Genomic DNA, 19727 nt, shown 5'->3' with positions numbered 1-19727 from the left:
GTGGCTCGTTGGTCTAGGGGTATGATTCTCGCTTTGGGTATATAAGTGATTAATATGTGAGAGGTCCTGGGTTCAAATCCCAGACGAGCCCTTCTCTGTTGCCATTTTTTAGTTTAAGGTCATCGATTGCTTTCAGCCTTCCAGAAAGCGGAATCGATTTGCAAACTGAGCCTGCTTGAGGACCGGGGAACTGGATTCAAAGAGCTTGTCGACAAAATTGAAATGAACAAAATATACAGATTGTCAAGTGGGAATATAAGGTTGCAACAGTAACTAAAGGCCTGCTCGGGTCAGCAAATGAAACCCGACCCAAGCCTGACAGCACCACATCCGACCTGGTCCGAGTCCTTTCATTTTTTTCCCGTGCCCGAACTGACCACCAGCATGTTCAGTTAAACTTGCTTCCGTTTTTCACTTTTTAAGCTTGTGCAGGTAAGGCAACAAAAACTGTAACTGGACTTGAAAGGTTGTTTAAATGTACATTAAGATTAGAGCTACGTACCGGAGGTGATGAGCTGAAGATTGTGACCATAGAAGTTAGTGATTGTGAGGTCACTAGTTAAAGAGAAAGTCATGGAGTTGTGCCCAGACAGGTTGTCCCACACTGTATTGATTAAAATATTGCCCGAAGGCTAGAAAATATCATTATACATTCCCTAGACTCCTGCTTTACAGGTTGAAATACTTTCTGCAAGTTTATCCAGAGAGCAGCTGAGATGCAGAGACCAGGAAGGTCTTGAGTGATTAATTATTATAAAATATACATTCTTATATTAAAGAGATTGTGCTCTACCTTCGATGGAATCGCTCACTGCAGACTAGTGCGGAGTGTTTCCCGCCTTGACGTCCTGGCTGTCACTGGATCTTGAGTCCAGGCCTCTGGATTACTGGTCCAGTAATCTTTGAAATTTCTCCCTTGATCTAATATTTTAATCTGGTAAGTCAGATTTTACAAAAAAAAATTAAATGATTTAAGACTGCTTCATGTTCAGCAGTGCCAAATGAATAAATAAATTCAAATATATTCAAAATTATATATCAACTATTAAATACTAATGCCCAGCTTTGAATACAAAAAAATGCCTCTAATTGTGTTCTGGTCTGGAATGGAATTCTTCAGTGTTTCTGTTTAGCTTGGATTGACTCATCAATTTTCTTGTTTTTGACTTTGTCGATGCCTTTGAATAATTGTGGATCCTTCTTCAGGGTGTCTTCTTTCACCAGGTAGTTCTGACCTCTGATGATGTTGATCGTAATCAGCTTCAATTTGCTGATAGTTTTGGAAGTGAGCATATTTCCTTTGCTTGCGTTTACAACATGGAACTTAGTCTGACGTGTGGACCCATGGGAGGATTTGAAAGCTGCCCTTGCATTGGAGCATACAGTTGCATCCATCCAAACAGAGGTACAGTAGAAGTGACATATTCAGTTCAGTCTGTCGATCATGGGACTTTTAATCTTAGGGTTGTGAGTTTGAGCGCATTTAGTTTTTCCATTTTTTAGGCTTCATTAGCAGAGAGTACAAGGAGTGTTTGAAATGAAATTCAACAACAGTATGAGAAACGCTCTCTTTCATTCGGGACTCTCGCGAGCGAGGAGTGAACAGATGGGAAGTCAATTTCATCGGGAGTTTCGGTGGAGCAGGGACTGCTGGGTAAGTAGAAACCTATATATTTGGGCTGTGTAAATTCTCTTACATTTTCATTGTGCAGCTTTTCCAGGAGCACAGGCATTGCGAGCGAGGAGTGAACAGCTGGGAAGTCAATTTCATCGGGAGTTTCGGTGGAGCAGGGAATGCTGGGTAAGTAGAAACCTATATATTTGAGCTGTTTCTGAACCCGAGACACTACTCTTGTAGTGTTTCCCACCCGCCCTCCTCCTCTTACCAAAAAAAAGGACTCGGTTGTGTGTAGGTAAGGTAAGGCTTTTTCTATTTCTCTTCTTGTTTTATCGTGTGATTGGTTAAAAACTTGGGTATTTAGAATAGTGGGAATGGAGGTTAAGGCAGTTGAATGTTCCTCCTGCAGAATGTGGGAGGTAAGGGTCGCCAAGGGTGTCCCTGCTGACTGCATCTGCAGGAAGTGCACCCAGCTCCAGCTCCTCGAGGACCGCGTTAGGGAACTGGAGCTGGAGCTGGAGGAACTTCGGATCATTCGGGAGGCGGAGGGGATTATTGAGAGGAGCTATCGGGAGGCAGTCACACCTCAGGTAAAAGAAGAAGGTAGATGGGTTACTGTCAGGGGAAGGAGAGGGAACCAGCAGGCAGTGCAGGGATCCCCTGTGGCCGTTTCCCTCAACAACAGGTATACCGTTTTGGATACTGTTGGGGGAGACGACTTACCAGGGGGGGGCAATGGGATACAGGTCTCTGGCGCAGAGTCTGTCCCTGTTGCTCAGAAGGGAAGGGGTAAGAGGAGCAGAGCATTAGTCATTGGGGACTCCATATTTAGGGGAACAGATAGGAGGTTTTGTGGGAACGAGAGAGACTCACGGTTGGTGTGTTGCCTCCCAGGTGCCAGGGTACGTGATGTCTCTGATCGTGTTTTTGGGATCCTCAAGGGGGAGGGGGAGCAGCCCCAAATCGTGGTACACATAGGCACCAACGACATAGGTAGGAAGACAGATGGGGATTTAAGGCAGAAATTCAGGGAGCTAGGGTGGAAGCTTAGAGCGAGAACAAACAGAGTTGTTATCTCTGGGTTGTTGCCCGTGCCACGTGCTAGCGAAGTGAGGAATAGGGAGAGAGATGAGTTGAACACGTGGCTGCAGGGATGGTGTCGGAGGGAGGGTTTTGGTTTCCTGGATAATTGGGGCTCTTTCTGGGGTAGGTGGGACCTCTACAAACAGGATGGTCTTCACCTGAACCAGAGGGGTACGAATATCCTGGGGGGGGGGAGATTTGCTAGTGCTCTTCGGGGGAGTTTAAACGAATTCAGCAGGGGGATGGGAACCTAAATTGTAGTTCCAGTGTGCAGGATGTTGAATAGTAGTGAGGGCAGAGATAAGGTTATAAGGACACAAGAGGGCACTGGCAAGCAAGAGCTTGGTTTAAAATGTGTCTACTTCAACGCCAGGAGCATCCGGAATATGGTGGGTGAGTTTGCAGCATGGGTTGGTACCTGGGATCTCGATGTAGTGGCCATTTCAGAGACATGGGTAGAGCAGGGACAGGAATGGATGTTGCGGGTTCCGGGATTTAGATGTTTCACTAAGAACAGAGAAGAGGGTAAAAGAGGGGGGATGGTGGCATTGTTAATCAAGGAAAGTATTACAGCGGCAGAAAGGACGTTTGAGGACTCGTCTACAGAGGTAGTCTGGGCCGAGGTTAGAAACAGGAGAGGTGAGGTCACCCTGTTGGGAGTTTTCTATAGACCTCCAAATAGTTCCAGAGATGTAGAGGAGAGGATAGCAAAGATGATTCTTGACAGGAGCGAGAGTAACAGGGTAGTGGTTATGGGGGACTTTAACTTTCCAAATATTGACTGGAAATACTATAGTTCGAGTACTTTAGATGGGTCTGTTTTTGTCCAGTGTGTGCAGGAGGGTTTTCTGACACAGTATGTAGACAGGCCAACCAGGGGCGATGCCACATTGGATTTGGTACTGGGTAATGAACCCGGCCAGGTGTTAGATTTAGATGTAGGTGAGCACTTTGGTGATAGTGATCACAATTCGGTTAGGTTTACCTTAGCGATGGGCAGGGACAGGCATATACAGCAGGGCAAGAATTATAGCTGGGGCAAAGGAAATTATGATGCGATTAGGCAAGATTTAGGATGCGTAGGATGGGGAAGGAAACTGCAGGGGATGGGCACAATCGAAATGTGGAGCTTATTCAAGGAGCAGCTAATGCGTGTCCTTGATAAGTATGTACCTGTCAGGCAGGGAGGAAGTTGTCGAGCGAGGGAGCCGTGGTTTACTAAAGAAGTTGAAGAGCTTGTCAAGAGGAAGAAGAAGGCTTATGTTAGGATGAGACGTGAAGGCTCAGTTAGGGCGCTTGAGAGTTACAAGCTTGCCAGGAAGGATCTAAAGGGAGATATAAGAAGAGCAAGGAGAGGACACGAGAAGTCATTGGCGGATAGGATCAAAGAAAACCCTAAGGCTTTCTATAGGTATATCAGGAATAAAAGAATGACTAGAGATAGGTTAGGGCCAAACAAGGATAGTAGTGGGAAGTTGTGTGTGGAATCGGAGGAGATAGGGGAAGTGTTAAATGAATATTTTTCGTCAGTATTTACAGTGGAGAAAGAAAATGTTGTCGAGGAGAATACTGAGATCCAGACTACTAGGCCAGATGGGCTTGAGGTTCACAAGGAGGAGGTGTTAGCAATTTTGGAAAGTGTGAAAATAGATAAGTCCCCTGGGCCAGATGGGATTTATCCTAGGATTCTCTGGGAAGCCAGGGAGGAGATTGCAGAGCCTTTGTCCTTGATTTTTATGTCGTCATTGTCGACAGGAATAGTGCCGGAAGACTGGAGGATAGCAAATGTTGTCCCCTTGTTCAAGAAGGGGAGTAGAGACAGCCCTGGTAATTATAGACCTGTGAGCCTTACTTCGGTTGTGGGTAAAATGTTGGAAAAGGTTATAAGAGATAGGATTTATAATCATCTTGAAAAGAATAAGTTCATTAGAGATAGTCAGCACGGTTTTGTGAAGGGTAGGTCGTGCCTCACAAACCTTATTGAGTTTTTTGACAATGTGACCAAACAGGTGGATGAGGGTAAAGCCGTGTATGTGGTCTATATGGATTTCAGTAAGGCGTTTGATAAAGTTGCCCACGGTAGGCGATTGCAGAAAATACGGAAGTATGGGATTGAAGGTGAATTAGTGCTTTGGATCAGAAATCGGCTAGCTGAAAGAAGACAGAGGGTGGTGGTTGATGGGAAATGTTCATCCTGGAGTATAGTTTCTAGTGATGTACCGCAAGGATCTGTTTTGGGGCCACTGCTGTTTGTCATTTTTATAATATGAGGGTGTAGAAGGGTGGGTTAGTAAATTTGCGGATGACACGAAGGTTGGTGGAGTTGTGGATAGTGCCGAAGGATGTTGTAGGTTACAGAGGGACATAGATAGGCTGCAGAGCTGGGCTGAGAGATGGCAAATGGAGTTTAATGCGGAAAAGTGTGAGGTGATTCACTTCGGAAGGAGTAACAGGATTGCAGAATACTGGGCTAATGGGAAGATTCTTGGTAGTGTAGATGAGCAGAGAGATCTTGGTGTCCAGGTACATAAATCCCTGAAAGTTGCCACCCAGGTTAATAGAGCTGTGAAGAAGGCATATGGTGTGTTAGCTTTTATTAGTAGGGGGATCGAGTTTAGGAGCCACGAGGTCATGCTGCAGCTGTACAGAACTCTGGTGCGGCCGCACCTGGAGTATTGCGTGCAGTTCTGGTCACCGCATTATAGGAAGGATGTGGAAGCTTTGGAAAAGGTGCAGAGGAGATTTACTAGGATGTTGCCTGGTATGGAGGGAAGGTCTTACGAGGAAAGGCTGAGGGACTTGAGGTTGTTTTCGTTAGAGAGAAGGAGGAGAAGAGGTGACTTAATAGAGACATATAAGATAATCAGAGGGCTGGACAGGGTGAATAGTGAGAGCCTTTTTCCTCGGATGGTGATGGCAAACACGAGGGGACATAGCTTTAAGTTGAGGGGTGATAGATATAGGACAGATGTCAGAGGTAGTTTCTTTACACAGAGAGGAGGAAGGGCGTGGAACGCCCTGCCTGCAACAGTAGTAGACTCGCCAACTTTGAGGGCATTTAAGTGGTCATTGGATAGACATATGGATGAAAATGGAATAGTGTAGGTCAGATGGTTTCACAGGTCGGCGCAACATCGAGGGCTGAAGGGCCTGTACTGCGCTGTCATGTTCTATGTTCTATAACTCTCTGCAGCATCTCGCTGTGAAAGATTGAACTTTATCTCATTTCTTTTTCAGCTGGGAGTCAGTGCGGCTCAGTGGGACTTCTGGCTGTCTCCCACCTCACAATCCATCAGTGCTGAGAAAGCAATGGGAAATATTACTCATGGCTGAGCAAGCAGAGGACACCGATTTAAGGTGAATGGGAAAAGAACCAAAGGCAACATGAGGAAAAACCTTTTTTATGCAGCAAATGGTTAAGATCTGATATGTACTGCCTGAGAGTGTGACGGAGGAAGATTCAACCATAGCTTTCAAAAGGATATATGATAATTATCTGAAGGGAAAAAAAATTTAGGTTTTCATGGAATACATGAGGATGTGGCATGAGCTGAGTTGCTTGTGCAGAGAGGCAGCACAAGCACGATGAGGTGAATCCCTCCTTTTGTGCTGTAAGTATTCTGTGATCTATGATTCTATGCAAAGTGAAACCAACACTCACAGATGAGAAACTGACAGGTACAGTGTAAACCCCACACTAACAAACCAGCAAATGCCAGGGACAGAGTAAAACCAACAGTCCCAGACAAGAAACTGACAGATACTGTGTGAAACCCAAAAATCACTTATCAGGATTTGGCAGTTAATGTGTAAAAACCTCTCTTCAATATCCATCCTGCAAGGTACAAAGAAAATTAGGTACAAACCCAGGCTCATACTTCGAAGACTGAGAGATAAAGAGCAAAACACAGACTCACCTACAAGAGGCTGACAAGTACAGAGAATAAAACAGAGGGGGTGCAGATTAAAAACACATGCATGTAACGGATACTGATAGGGATAGAATCAAACCCTTTCTCACACATGACACGAAAATTGGTGGTGTCGTAAATAGTGAGGAGGAAAGCCTTAGATTACAGGCCAATATAGATCGTCCGAGGCAGAGAATATAAGAGCAGGGAGGTTATGACGGAGCTGTATAAAATGCTAGTTAGGCCACAGCTGGAGTACTGTGTACTGTTCTGGGCACCACACTATAGGAAGGATGTGATTGCACTGGAGAGGGTGCAGAAGAGAGTCACCAGGATGTTGCCTGGGCTGGAGCATTTCAGCTATGAAGAGAGACTGAAAAGGCTAGCATTGTTTTCCTTAGAGCAGAGAAGGTTGATGGGAGATAAGATTGAGGTTTACAAAATTATGAGGGCTTGATGGGTTAGATAGGAAGAAACATTTTACCTTAGCGGAGGGGTCAATAACCAGGTGGCATAGATTTAAGGTAAGGGGCAGGAGGTTCAGATGGGATTTGAGGAAAAAAAATTTACCCAGAGGGGGGTTGGAATCTGGAACGCACTCCCTGAAGAGGTGGTAGAGGCCGGAACCCTCACAACATTTAAGAAGTATTTAGATGAGCACTTGAAATGCTATAGCAGATAAGGCTACGGGCCAAATACTGGAAAATGGGATTAGAATAGTTAGGTGTTTGATGGCCAGCACAGACACAATGGGCTGAAGGGCCTGTTTCTGTGCTGTATAACTCTATGATTCTATATCATAAACTGATAGATCTGGACAAAAGCTGATGTTCACATACAAGTTGTTGAAAGATATGTGGTGAAACTCACATTTTTTTAATTTCCAAAATATACTTTATTCACAAAAATCTGTAAAAATTACATTCCCAAACAGTTTAAAACAGCATCAAGTCAAAAAATACAAACAGTGCAAAGGTGATCAGTTACCTTCTGTACAATCATGAGTTGCCTCACAACCCTTCCATTTCATTGTCATGCCATATACATTTTTACATTTACAGCACACAAAATTTCTCCGATACAGTTCGAGGGATTTCCCATGGATCCAGCCCCTCAGTTCAGCTTGGTGGGGGGACCTTACACTGTGGTCTTTCCCCATTGAGCCTTTGCTGCGGCTGCCCCAAGCTTTAGTGCGTCCCTCAGCACGTAGTCCTGGACCTTGGAGTGTGCCAGTCTGCAACATTTGGTGGTGGACAACTCTTTTCGCTGGAAGACCAGCAAGTTTCGGGCAGACCAAAGGGCGTCTTTCACCGAATTGATAGTCCTCCAGCAGCAGTTGATGTTTGTCTCCGTGTGCGTCCCTGGGAATAGCCCGTAGAGCACAGACTCCTGTGTTACAGAGCTGCTTGGGATGAACATCGACAAAAACCACTGCATCTCTTTCCACAAAGTTAACTCACATAGCAATAGCAGAAACAGTCACAAACCAAAAACTGAAACATACAGAGTAAAAACCCACATTCTCACACCAGAAATTCACGGCTACAAAGTGAAGCTGACTCTCTCCTCCCAGGCACTGACAGGTACAAAAGAAAACACGCACTAACATACCAGGAAATGAAATGTAGGAAATAAAACCTGATTATCATGTCAGAGATTGGCATGAATGACAGTTGTGGTACCCAGAATGCTCTGCTCTCTAGAATTTGCCTTGTCTCTGATAAGGAGCAGGCGCGGTAGTGGCTGAGCTCCATCTGCAGCTGGAGCGGAATATTCACAAAGTGCAGGGAGACCGTGCCCGTAGCGGGTGCACACAGCTGGAGCAGGGCGTCAAGGCCACAATAGGATGGAACAATCCCGTTTGTGTCCCTGCGGGTGGCGGTGAAGCTTTTCCCTGTGAGGCTTCCCGAAACTGCCCGCCAGCAAGGTCAACTGGTCAGAGAGCGTCTGTAAATGGATAGGGATTGGGGATTGGGCAGGGCGCGTCTCTAAATGAATAAGATTTGGGGACTGGGCAAGGAGCGTCTGTAAATGGATAAGAATTGGGGATTTGGCAGGGAGCTTTTTTTATCCGTTCGTGGGATGTGGGCGTCGCTGGCTCGATCTCAGCTACAGTAATGTGTCCAGTTCTGGGCACCAGGTTTCAGAAAGGACATCAAAGCTTTTGAGACAGTTCGGAGGAGATTTACGAGAATGATACCAGAGATGAAGGGTTTCAGTTCTCTGGACAGGGTGGTGAAGCTGGGAGTGTTGGCCAAAAATGTCAAGGGGAGGTGAGGAGAGATCTTTATACCCAGTAACTGATTCGGATTTGGAATGAATTGTCTGACAGGGTGGTGAAAACAGATTCAAATGATAACTTTCATGAAGGAATTGGACAAATATTTCAAAGTGAATTTCTCCAGGATTATGGGGAAATCGGCAGGGGGTTGGACTAATTGCATCATTTTTTTCACAGATTCAGCACAGGCACAAAAGACCGATTGGCCTCCTTCTGTGCTGTATGATTCTCTGAAATAGTGATAGTCAGGGCAAGTCTGCAGAAGAAGGAGAAATGGAGACAGGTCAGGGAGAGCACATCACCAAAACTGGGAGATACTACATTGGACAGGGAGGGTCGGAGGGGGAGAGAGCACGTACATACAGTCAGAATCAGCACCTTCAGGGGAAGAGAGAGAGAGGAACCAGTGAGTGTAGAACTGAACCCAGCCAGAGTCAACCTGCTGAAACACCAGTGAGTTCACACTGGGGAGAGATCATTCACCTGCTCCTTGTGTCGGAAGGGGTTCATTCAGTCATCCAACCTCACTGAACATCAACTTGTTCACACTGATCAGAGACCTTTTAATGTCCTGACTGTGAGAAGAGCTTGAAAAGCAGTAATGATCTGCTGAAACACCAACCCACTCACTCTGGGGAGAGGCCGTTCCCCTGCCATGTGTGTGGGAAGGGATTCACTCAGACATTCAATCTGCTGCAACATCAGCAAGTTCACATGTAACTGCAGGGGTTGGATTCTGCTGTTGTTGCTGCTATTCATCACTTTCAGAGACAAAGTTGGGTCTTACTTTATAACCAGTGTAGTCTAGAGCAAAAGCGTCTTCTTAATGTTGAGATAAACGGGAGAAGAAACCGGTAAGTGGCGGCGAGGATGGGGGAGGTGCTGCACCATCACTTTAATGGTGCACCCTCCCTCCCCCGGGATCCTTGCTGCACGCCCGCCAGGCCCAGTGGCTATGATTGGGGTCCTGAGAGCCCCTGAGACTCGGTGCAGCTGAGGCTGCGCTCACCCCCGCTCAGCTCTGTTGTGATATTTAAAATACGAAAGGCCTGTTGGACTGAGAGCTGATCTGGAATTTAGAAAGCAGCATTACTGGAAGCTCATTGCTGCTCAGCACAATCTCACCCCCAATCCTGGGAATTGTTGATTCTGACACCCTGTAGTTCAGTTCTGCAATTAACTAGTGGGGGAGATGTGTGAGCAGAAAAACAGAGCGAAATGAAAACACAGCTGGACAGATGTGCAACAGGTCAATCCACTGTTGCAATAACTCCATCACTGACTCCCTCCTGACAGTAATCAGCCCTTTCACAGAGACTGTGGGTGGCTCTGAAAAGAGCCTTTGGTTTATTAGATGTCATTTCGGCCGCTTTACTTTTTCTGGGAGCTCTGAGCGCTGGTTTTCTTGGGCAGCAGCAAGGCCTGGATATTAGGCAGCACCCCGCCCTGAGCGATGGTCACGTCTCCCAGCAGCTTGATGAGCTCCTCGTTGTTGCGGACGGCCAGTTGCAGGTGTCTGGTGATGATGCGGGTCTTCTTGTTGTCCCGGGCCACGTTACCGGCCAGCTCGAGGATTTCAGCGGTCAGATACTCGAGCATTTTGCAGCGCCAACATCATCACATTTCCGCAACAAATCCATCTTCGTGCATGCGTGAGAAAGTGTCATTGCTTATCTAGCCACCCCATCCCCCCACCACTTGGCTGGAGGAAGTGGCTGAATGGGAGATTTTGAAGCTGTCGCTCTCCCCCCTCAGCAACTCATTCCAGGCCTCGACGATTCCCCCCCTCAGCCGCTCGCTCCAGACCTCGCTGCTCCCCCCACCCCCCCTACTCCCCTGGCCAGTTGTTCCTCGCTTCGCACCACCCCACTCTCTGGCCACTCGCTCCAGGCCGTGCCACTTCCCTCCTCTCAGCCACTCACTCCTACGTCGCCCCGTCACCCCTTGCGGCCCTCCTGCTTCTACAGGTGGCGCCTGGTGAAGAAATGTGGGAGCGAGTGTCACGGCCAGAGCTAGCAGCTGTGGGCTGGGCTGCTACAGGGTGGGGGGGTGGGGATGCAGAGAGCGAACAGCCAGAGTGCGGAATTTTGCCAGTAGGGAGGAGGGGGAGAAAGCGAGTTGCAGAGGGGGGAGAGCGGTCAGTGGGGTGGGAGCTAGTAGCTGCGTTCGGGTGAAGTCAATCCTGGTCAATTATATAAACAAATCACAATAACGAATTGGCAGCAAATTTTATCCTCTGCCCGATTTTCCTTTCCATCGATCGGGGTGCTAATTCACTATCTTCCAATGGAAATTCAATCATAAAATTCCTTTTGTATTTAATAGGATTACTGAAATGTTAAATGGATCTGAGGATTACAGTTAGTATTAGCAAACGCACCCGAGTGAATTAGCACCCCAATCGATGGAAAGGAAAATCGGGGAAAGTATAAAATGTGCTGCCAATTCGTTATTGAGATTCGTTGAGTAATTCGATTCTGCCCAACACTGAAATTGGCGGCTTTTTTGAATTCAAACTTTCTGCCAGGACGACAATTTAAGCCAATGATTTGCTGTATTTTCTAATTCGAGGCTCGGCAATTGGTTAAGACATGCGAATGGGAAGAGGGTGACCAATCAGAAGTGGGCTCTGGATAGCGCGGGCTCAAACTGCGGGAATTCCAGGTCCCTGAATGAATGAGCTGAAACTGATCAGTTTCACAAACCCTGTCAGTTTCAGTGCAGGAAATACCGTCTCGGGAGAAATAACATCACAAGTGGGTCTAGTTCCAGTGACGGCTGCTGCAAAACTCCCGGATTCTCTCATTGCAGCGAAATCATTTTGAAATTCTATGAAAACAATGAGTGATTCTGGAGGAGTGATGGCTTTTCACTGAGGGCATGTGTCGACTGGAGAAATAATTAACTGTAGAGCCTCAGGCACTGTTTACACAGCCCGTTCAGAAAATCAAATCCACTGCACATCCTTGCTACAAATGAAATGTCAAATTTGGGGATTCTAGTTTTGTATCTCGAACACAGCACAGATTTATTCCAGACAGTTCTAAACAGCCTATCCCAGCTCCCGTTTCCAGGTCACTGCTCTCTCTGTGAGACGGTGGGTGGCTCTTAGAAGAGCCTTTGTTGTGTTTGCTGGAAAGGGTCGAGTTGTTCAGCCGCTGAATTCGTAGAGAGTGCGGCCCTGCCGTTTCAGAGCGCACACCACATCCATGGCAGTGACCGTCTTGCGCTTGGCGTGTTCAGTGTAGGTGACCGCATCCCTGATCACATTCTCCAGGAAAACCTTCAACACCCCGCGAGTCTCCTCATCGATCAAACCCGAGATCCGCTTGACCCCGCCACGGCGAGCCAGGCGGCGGATTGCTGGTTTGGTGATGCCCTGGATATTATCAGGAAGCACTTTGCGGTGCCGCTTTGCTCCGTCTTTGCCCAGTCCTTTCCCTCCTTTACCTCTGCCAGACTTTCTTTTATTAATTTCCAAAATATACTTTATTCATAAAAATCTGTAAAAAAAAATACATTACAAAACAGTTCCAAAAAGCACCATGTCAGACAATACAAAGAGTGCAAAGGAGATCAGTTTCCTTCAATACAGGAGAGAGTTACCTCACAACTCTTCCATTTCATTGTCATGCCATGTACATTTTACAGCAAACAAATATTTTCTGGCTTCAGTTCGAGTGGTTTCCCATGGATCCAGCTCCTCAGTTCACTATGGTGGGGGGAGCTTACACTGTGGTCTTTCCACATTGAGCCTTTGCTGCGGCTGCCCCAAGTTTTAGTGCGTCCCTCAGCACGTAGTCCTGGACCTTGGAATGTGTCAGTCTGCAACATTCGGTCATGGACAACTCTTTGCACTGGAAGACCAGCAGGTTTCGGGCAGACCAAAGAGCGTCTTTCAACGAATTGATAGTCTTCCAGCAACAGTTGATGTTTATCTCGGTGTGCGTCCCTGGGAACAGCCCATAGAGCACAGACTCCTGTGCTACAGAGCTGCTTGGGATGAACCTCGACAAAAACCACTGCATCTCTTCCACACCTGCTTTGCAAAGACACATTCCAGAAAGAGGTGGGCAACGTCTCTTTTCCACCACAGCCACCTCGAGGGCCGCGTGTGGATGGGGTGAGACTTCGGGTGTGCAGGAAGGATCTGACAGGGAGGGCTCTTCTCACCATCAGCCAGGCAACATCTTGGTGCTTGTTTGAAAGTTCTGGTGATGAGGCATTCTGCCAAATGACTTTGGACTTCTGCTCAGGGGACCATCCGACAGGATCCACCATCTCCTTTTCCCGTAGGGCCTTGAGGATATTCCGTGCAGACCACTGCTTGATGGATTGGTGGTCAAAGGTGTTTTTCCACAGAAACTTTTCCATGAAGGATAGGTGGTACGGCACAGTCCAACTGGATGGAGCATTCCGCGGCAATATGACCAGGCCCATCCTTTGCAACACTGGGGACAGATAGAACCACAGCACGTAGTGACACTTGAAGTTTGCAAACTGTGGATCTACACACAGCTTGATGCAGCCGCACACAAAGGTAGCCATAAGGATGAAGGCGACGTTGGGTACATTTTTCCCGCCCTTATCCAGAGGTTTGAACATCGTGTCCCTCCGGACTCGGATCATTTTGGATCCCCAGATGAAGTGGAAAATGGCTCAGGTGATCGCCACAGCGCAGGAATGCGGTATGGGCCAGACCTGCACCACGTACAGCAATGTGAGCACCTCGCCCTTGATGACGAGGTTCTTACCCATAATGGAGAGAGATCGCTGCTCCCACATGCTCAGCTTATGTTGTACCCTGGCTACTCGCTACTTCCAGGTTTTGGTGCACGTCTCAGCCCTTCCAAACCATATCCCCAGCACCTTCAGGTAATCTGACCTAACGGTGAAGGGGACAAAGGATCGGTAAGCCGAGTTCCCAAAGAACATGGCCTCGCTCTTGCCGTGTTTAACATTGGCTCCCAAGGCCAGTTCGAGCTGGTCGCAGATGCTCATCACTCTGCGCCATGACAGTGGATCCGAGCATAAAACGGCGACGTCATCCATGTACAGGGAGGTTTTAACCTGAGTGCCTCCACTGCCTGGGATTGTCACCCCTCTGATGCTCGCATTCTTCCTAATAGACTCAGCAAAGGGTTCAATACTGCAAACAAACAAGACAGGGGAGAGAGGACAGCCCTGTCTGACTCCAGATTGGATCGGGAAACTTTCTGATTCCCACCCATTGATTGAGACTGCACTACTGATGTTTGTGTAGAGTTGTTTGATCCAATTGCAGATTCCCTCCCCAAACCCCATTTTAGAATGCACATCCATCATGTAAGTGTGCGATATCCTGTCAAAAGCCTTCTCCTGGTCCAGGCTGATGAGGCAGGTGTCCACCCTCCTGTCCCGTACATAGGTGATCATATCCCTGAGTAGCGCAAAGCTATCAGAGATTGTCCTGCCTGGTATAGTATAGGTCTGATCAGGGTGAATCACCAACTCCAGAGCAGACTTGAATCGACTGGCTATGTCTTTTGACAGAATCTTGTAGTCAGCATTAAGCAGAAATCGGGCCAACAATTTCTGATTTCTGTCCTCTCCCCCTTCTGCTTGTCGATGAGGGTGATGATGCCTTTCATCATGGATTCTAACATGCTGCCAGCCTGGAGCATACTCTTGTTTACTGGCAGACATGTTGAGTCTTTCCTCAAATCAGTGCACAATAAAAGAGACTGATTCTGTCAGGCTCCTTTTTATACAGGCCACCTGGACCTGGCTGAGAAAGGCAGAGTGAGAGCAGGGAGGGGAGGAGACAAGAGTGAAGATTAAACAGAGAGCTAGATGGAGGAGACACCCAGAGTGACAGACAGAGAGAGAACGGCCCCTCATCTTTCAGCTCCACCTCCAGTTTCCTCCGGGCTGCCAATTTCAAACCCTTTATGAACAGTAGAACCGAAACCCAGCTCTCCACACAAACCCTTCCAGACTCGGCCTTCATAGTCAAGACTTTCCAGAAAGCCAGAGCTTTTAAATATGGTCCCGATGCAATTAACACTCAGTAATATTCCCACCTAAACACAGTCCATTCTATACTAAGAAACCTCCTCAGTAACATCACCATTTCCACCCACACCCGCTTCCTGCAGTTTACAAACACCTTACTGCAGCTGTTTGGGGAATCAGCTGTGTTAAGATTGGAGTTGGAAAGCGGCCTTTACCCGGCAGTGTTATTGTCTCACACTGAATCTGCTAGACATCCTGTTCTCTTTATTGCGAGAGAGAAAGCACGGATTTAGGAAATGTTCATTTGAAATGAACTCTATTGAGAACGAGCCCGGCCGTGGGACAGGTATTCCAGTGCAAAGAGCTGTCCATGACCGAGTGTTGCAGACTGGCACATTGCAACGTCCAAGACTATGTGCTGTGGGACGGCATGAAAGCTTGGGGAAGCCACCATGGAGACACAATGGGGAAAGGCTGCAGTCTGAGGCCCTAGTAGGCCATCGTACAGTGAGGGGCTGGAACCTGTGTAAAACCCCTCGGGCTGTTTGCACCAGAGAATGTTTGATGTGTAATGTAAATACTGTAAATATAACCTGTGCAGGCAGGGATAGTGAGATACATCATGTACATTATTGAAGGAAACTGATCTGTATTGTACCTTAAGTAATATTAAATTTGAACTGCTTTGCAATGTAATTGCACAAATTATAAGAATAAAATACATATTGTGCAAAAGAGAGCAGCTTTCCTGTCAACACACACCTTGTCTCAGGGCACAACTTTCCTGTGATCTTGTCATACCCAACTTCGCTCTATATCTTCTGACACACACACTTTACAGTCTGTCATTTCCAAAAACAAACATTCTAAAATCAAAAGACCTTTTGTTTATTTCTCCTTTCTTTTCATTTCTCCTCTATTCTTCTCAATCACTCCCTTCAACAGTCCTATTCAGATCAAGGTGGAATGTGAATAGTGTCACAACTCACCTCTGACACTATTATTACCCTTTGCTCTTGTCTCATTCAATGGGAAAGTTTTATTCACCAGTCTGTTGCTGTTTTACACTCTTGCCATACCATCTGGTATTGCATCCATCTGAATTCTGTGCTTTCATGGCCTTGCATATCTTTCCCTCTTCTGGATGATTTGTTTGCTTCAGTTCCATTCAACCAGGCTGGACCACAGGGAAGCTTAGAACCTTTGCCTTGGACGGGTCCACGTTGATCCATTACATTCAGAATCACCTCCTTGAAATAACTCCATAGTACAACTACAGTAACCACACATCATCTGCTTCAAACACTCCTCCACATTTTATCTGTTCTGACTGTCAACACCTCCAGCTCTTTTGTTTAAGTGGAACCCATCAGGTGTGTATCGGCTCCTTCTATTCTGAAAGCTGCAGCACTGGTTCAGGGAATTCAGCCCTGTTTCTCTACTCGAAAGGATCAGCCATGCTTGATCTGCCTCGTATTTTGCTTTTGTTGCAACGTTACAAGACCTCCAATCCTCTGGCACCACACCTGCATCCAGTGAGGGATTGGAAAATGATGGTCAGACCTTCCACTATTTCTTCCCTGGCTTCTTTCAACAGCCTGGGGTACATTTCATCTGGTCCTGATGATTTATCCACATTCAAGGATGCTCATCCCATGAAGACTTCCTCTCTCCTTAAGTTATCACGTCCAATACTTCACACTCCTCCTCCTTAATAACAATATCTGCATCACCCTCTCATTCGGGAAAACAGTAAAGTATTCATTAAGGATATTGGCAACATCTTCCACCCCGATACAAAGGTTACATTCTTGATCTTTTATGTGCCCTGCTGTTTGCTTCGTTGCCTCTTGCTCGAATGTTTTGATGCAACATCTTTGGGTCCATTGTTACTTTGATTGTCCATGTTCGTTCCTGCTTTCTCTTTGCTCTTCACCGCTGCTCCCAAACGCCTCCAGTGCAGTCAAAACACTACTTGTCAGAATTGGGATTCGAACACACGCCTCCAATGGAGACTACGACCTAAACGCAGCGCCTTAAACCGCTCGGCCATCCTGACTGCCTGCGATGTGTTATCAATGCTAAGGAAATTATTCATTCTTTGTGAAAGTATTTGTGAGATTGTGGAAATGTCTGGAAGAGGAAAGACCAGCGGGAAAGCTCGGGCCAAGGCCAAGTCTCACTCCTCCCGGGCTGGACTGCAGTTCCCAGTGGGCCGTGTTCACAGGCTCCTGAGAAAGGGCAACTATGCTGAGCGTGTGGGTGCCGGAGCCCCGGTCTCTCTGGCTGCTGTGCTCGAGTATCTTTTTTTTTAGAATATTGCAGCGCAGTACAGGCCCTTCGGCCCTCGATGTTGTGCCGAGCTGTGAAACCATCTGACCTACACTATTCCATTTTCATCCATGTGTCTATCCAATGTCCACTTAAATGCCCTTAAAGTTGGCGAATCTACTACTGCTGCAGGCAGGGCATTCCACGCCCTTTCTCTGAGTAAAGAAACTACCTCTCACATCTGTCCGATATCTATCACCCCTCAACTTGAAGCTATGTCCCCTCGTGTTTGCCATCACCATCCGAGGAAAAAGAGGCTCACTATCCACCCTATCTAACCCTCTGATTATCTTATATGTCTCTATTAAGTCACCTCTCCTCCTCCTTCTCTCCAACGAAAACAACCTCAAGTCCCTCAGGCTTTCCTCGTCAGACCTTCCCTCCATTCCAGGCAACATCCTAGTAAATCTCCTCTGCACCCTTTCCATAGCTTCCACATCCTTTCTATAATGCGGTGACCAGAACTGCACACAATACTCCAGGTGCGGTCTCACCAGAGTCTTGTACAGCTGCAGCATGACCTCGTGGCTCCGAAACTCGACCCCCCCCCTACGAATAAAAGCTAACACACCATATGCCTTCTTGACAGCCCTATTAACCTGGTTAGCAACCTTCAGGGATTTATGCACCTGGACACCAAGATCTCTCTGCTCATCTACACTAACAAGAATCTTCCCATTAGCCCAGTACTCTGCATTCCTGTTACTCCTTCCAAAGTGAATCACCTCACACTTTTCCGCATTAAACTCCATTTGCCATCTCTCAGCCCAGCTCTGCAGCCTATCTATGTCTCTCTGTACCCTACAACATCCTTCGGCACTATCCACAACTCCACCGACCTTAGTGTCATCTGCAAATTTACTAACCCACCCTTCTACACCCTCTTCCAGGTCATTTATAAAAATGACAAACAGCAATTGCCCCAAAACAGATCCTTGCGGTACACCACTAGTAACTAAACTCCAGGATGAACATTTGCCATCAACCACCACCCTCTGTCTTCTTTCAGCTAGCCAATTTCTGATCCAAAGCTCTAAATCACCTTCAACCCCATACTTCCGTATTTTCTGCAATAGCCTACCGTGGGGAACCTTATCAAACGCCTTACTGAAATCCATATACACCACATCCACTGCTTTACCCTCATCCACCTGTTTGTTCACCTTCTCGAAAAACTCAATAAGGTTTGTGAGGCACGACCGACCCGTCACAAAACCGTGCTGACTATCTCTAATGTACTTATTCTTTTCAAGATGATTATAAATACTGTCTCTTATAACCTTTTCCAACATTTTACCCACAACCGAAGTAAGGCTCACAGGTCTATAATTACCAGGGCTGTCTCTACTCCCCTTCTTGAACAAGGGGACAACATTTGCAATCCTCCAGTCTACCGGCACTATTCCTGTCGACAATGACGACATAAAGATCAAGGACAAAGGCTCTGCAATCTCCTCCCTAGCTTCCCAGAGAATCCTAGGATAAATCCCATCTGGCCCAGGGGACTTATCTATTTTCACACTTTCCAAAATTGCTAACACCTCCTCCTTGTGAACCTCAATCCAATCTAGCCTCGTAGCCTGAATCTCAGTATTCTCAAAAACATTTTCTTTCTCTACTGTAAATACTGACGCAAAATATTCATTTAACACTTCCCCTATCTCCTCTGATTCCACACACAACTTCCCACTACTATCCTTGATTGGCCCTAATCTAACTCTAGTCATTCTTTTATTCCTGACATACCTAAAGAAAGCCTTAGGGTTTTCCCTGATCCGATCCACCAATGACTTCTCGTGTCCTCTCCTTGCTCTTCTTAGCTCTCCCTTTAGATCCTTCCTGGCTAGCTTGTAGCTCTCAAGCGCCCTAACTGAGCCTTCACGTCTCATCCTAACATAAGCCTTCTTCTTCCTCTTGACAAGCGCTTCAACTTCTTTAGTAAACCACGGATCCCTCGCACGACAACTTCCTACCTGCCTCACAGGTACATACTTATCAAGGACACGCAGTAGCTGCTCCTTGAATAAGCTCCACATTTCGATTGTTCCCATCCCCTGCTGTTTCCTTCCCCATCCTACACATCCTAAATCTTGCCTAATCGCATCATAATTTCCTTTCCCCCAGTTATAATTCTTGCCCTGCGGTATATACCTGTCCCTGCCCATCGCTAAGGTAAACCTAACCGAATTGTGATCACTGTCACCAAAGTGCTCACCTACATCGAAATCTAACACCTGGCCGGGTTCATTTCCCAGTACCAAATCCAATGTGGCATCGCCCCTGGTTGGCCTGTCCACATACTGTGTCAGAAAACCCTCCTGCACACACTGGACAAAAACTGACCCATCTAAAGTACTCGAACTATAGTATTTCCAGTCGATATTTGGAAAGTTAAAGTCCCCCATAACAACTACCCTGTTACTCTCACCCCTGTCGAGAATCATCTTCGCTATCCTTTCCTCTACATCTCTGGAACTATTCGGAGATCTATAAAAGACTCCCAACAGGG

General features: G+C 46.8%; 1 non-coding gene across 1 annotated transcript; it reads left to right on the top strand.

Annotated features, from left to right (window-relative positions):
• The first annotated feature begins 2 nt into the window (after positions 1-2).
• On the top strand, positions 3-91 carry trnap-ugg (transfer RNA proline (anticodon UGG)). Its single transcript is given in 2 exon segments — positions 3-38; positions 56-91. It is a non-coding gene; the product is annotated as a tRNA-Pro (tRNA).
• The last annotated feature ends 19636 nt before the right edge of the window (positions 92-19727 follow it).

Source organism: Heterodontus francisci, unplaced genomic scaffold (assembly GCF_036365525.1).
Source record: "Heterodontus francisci isolate sHetFra1 unplaced genomic scaffold, sHetFra1.hap1 HAP1_SCAFFOLD_58, whole genome shotgun sequence".
Taxonomy (NCBI): domain Eukaryota; kingdom Metazoa; phylum Chordata; class Chondrichthyes; order Heterodontiformes; family Heterodontidae; genus Heterodontus; species Heterodontus francisci.
Note: the sequence above shows the minus strand (reverse complement) of the source record. Positions and strands in the feature narration are given on the sequence as shown.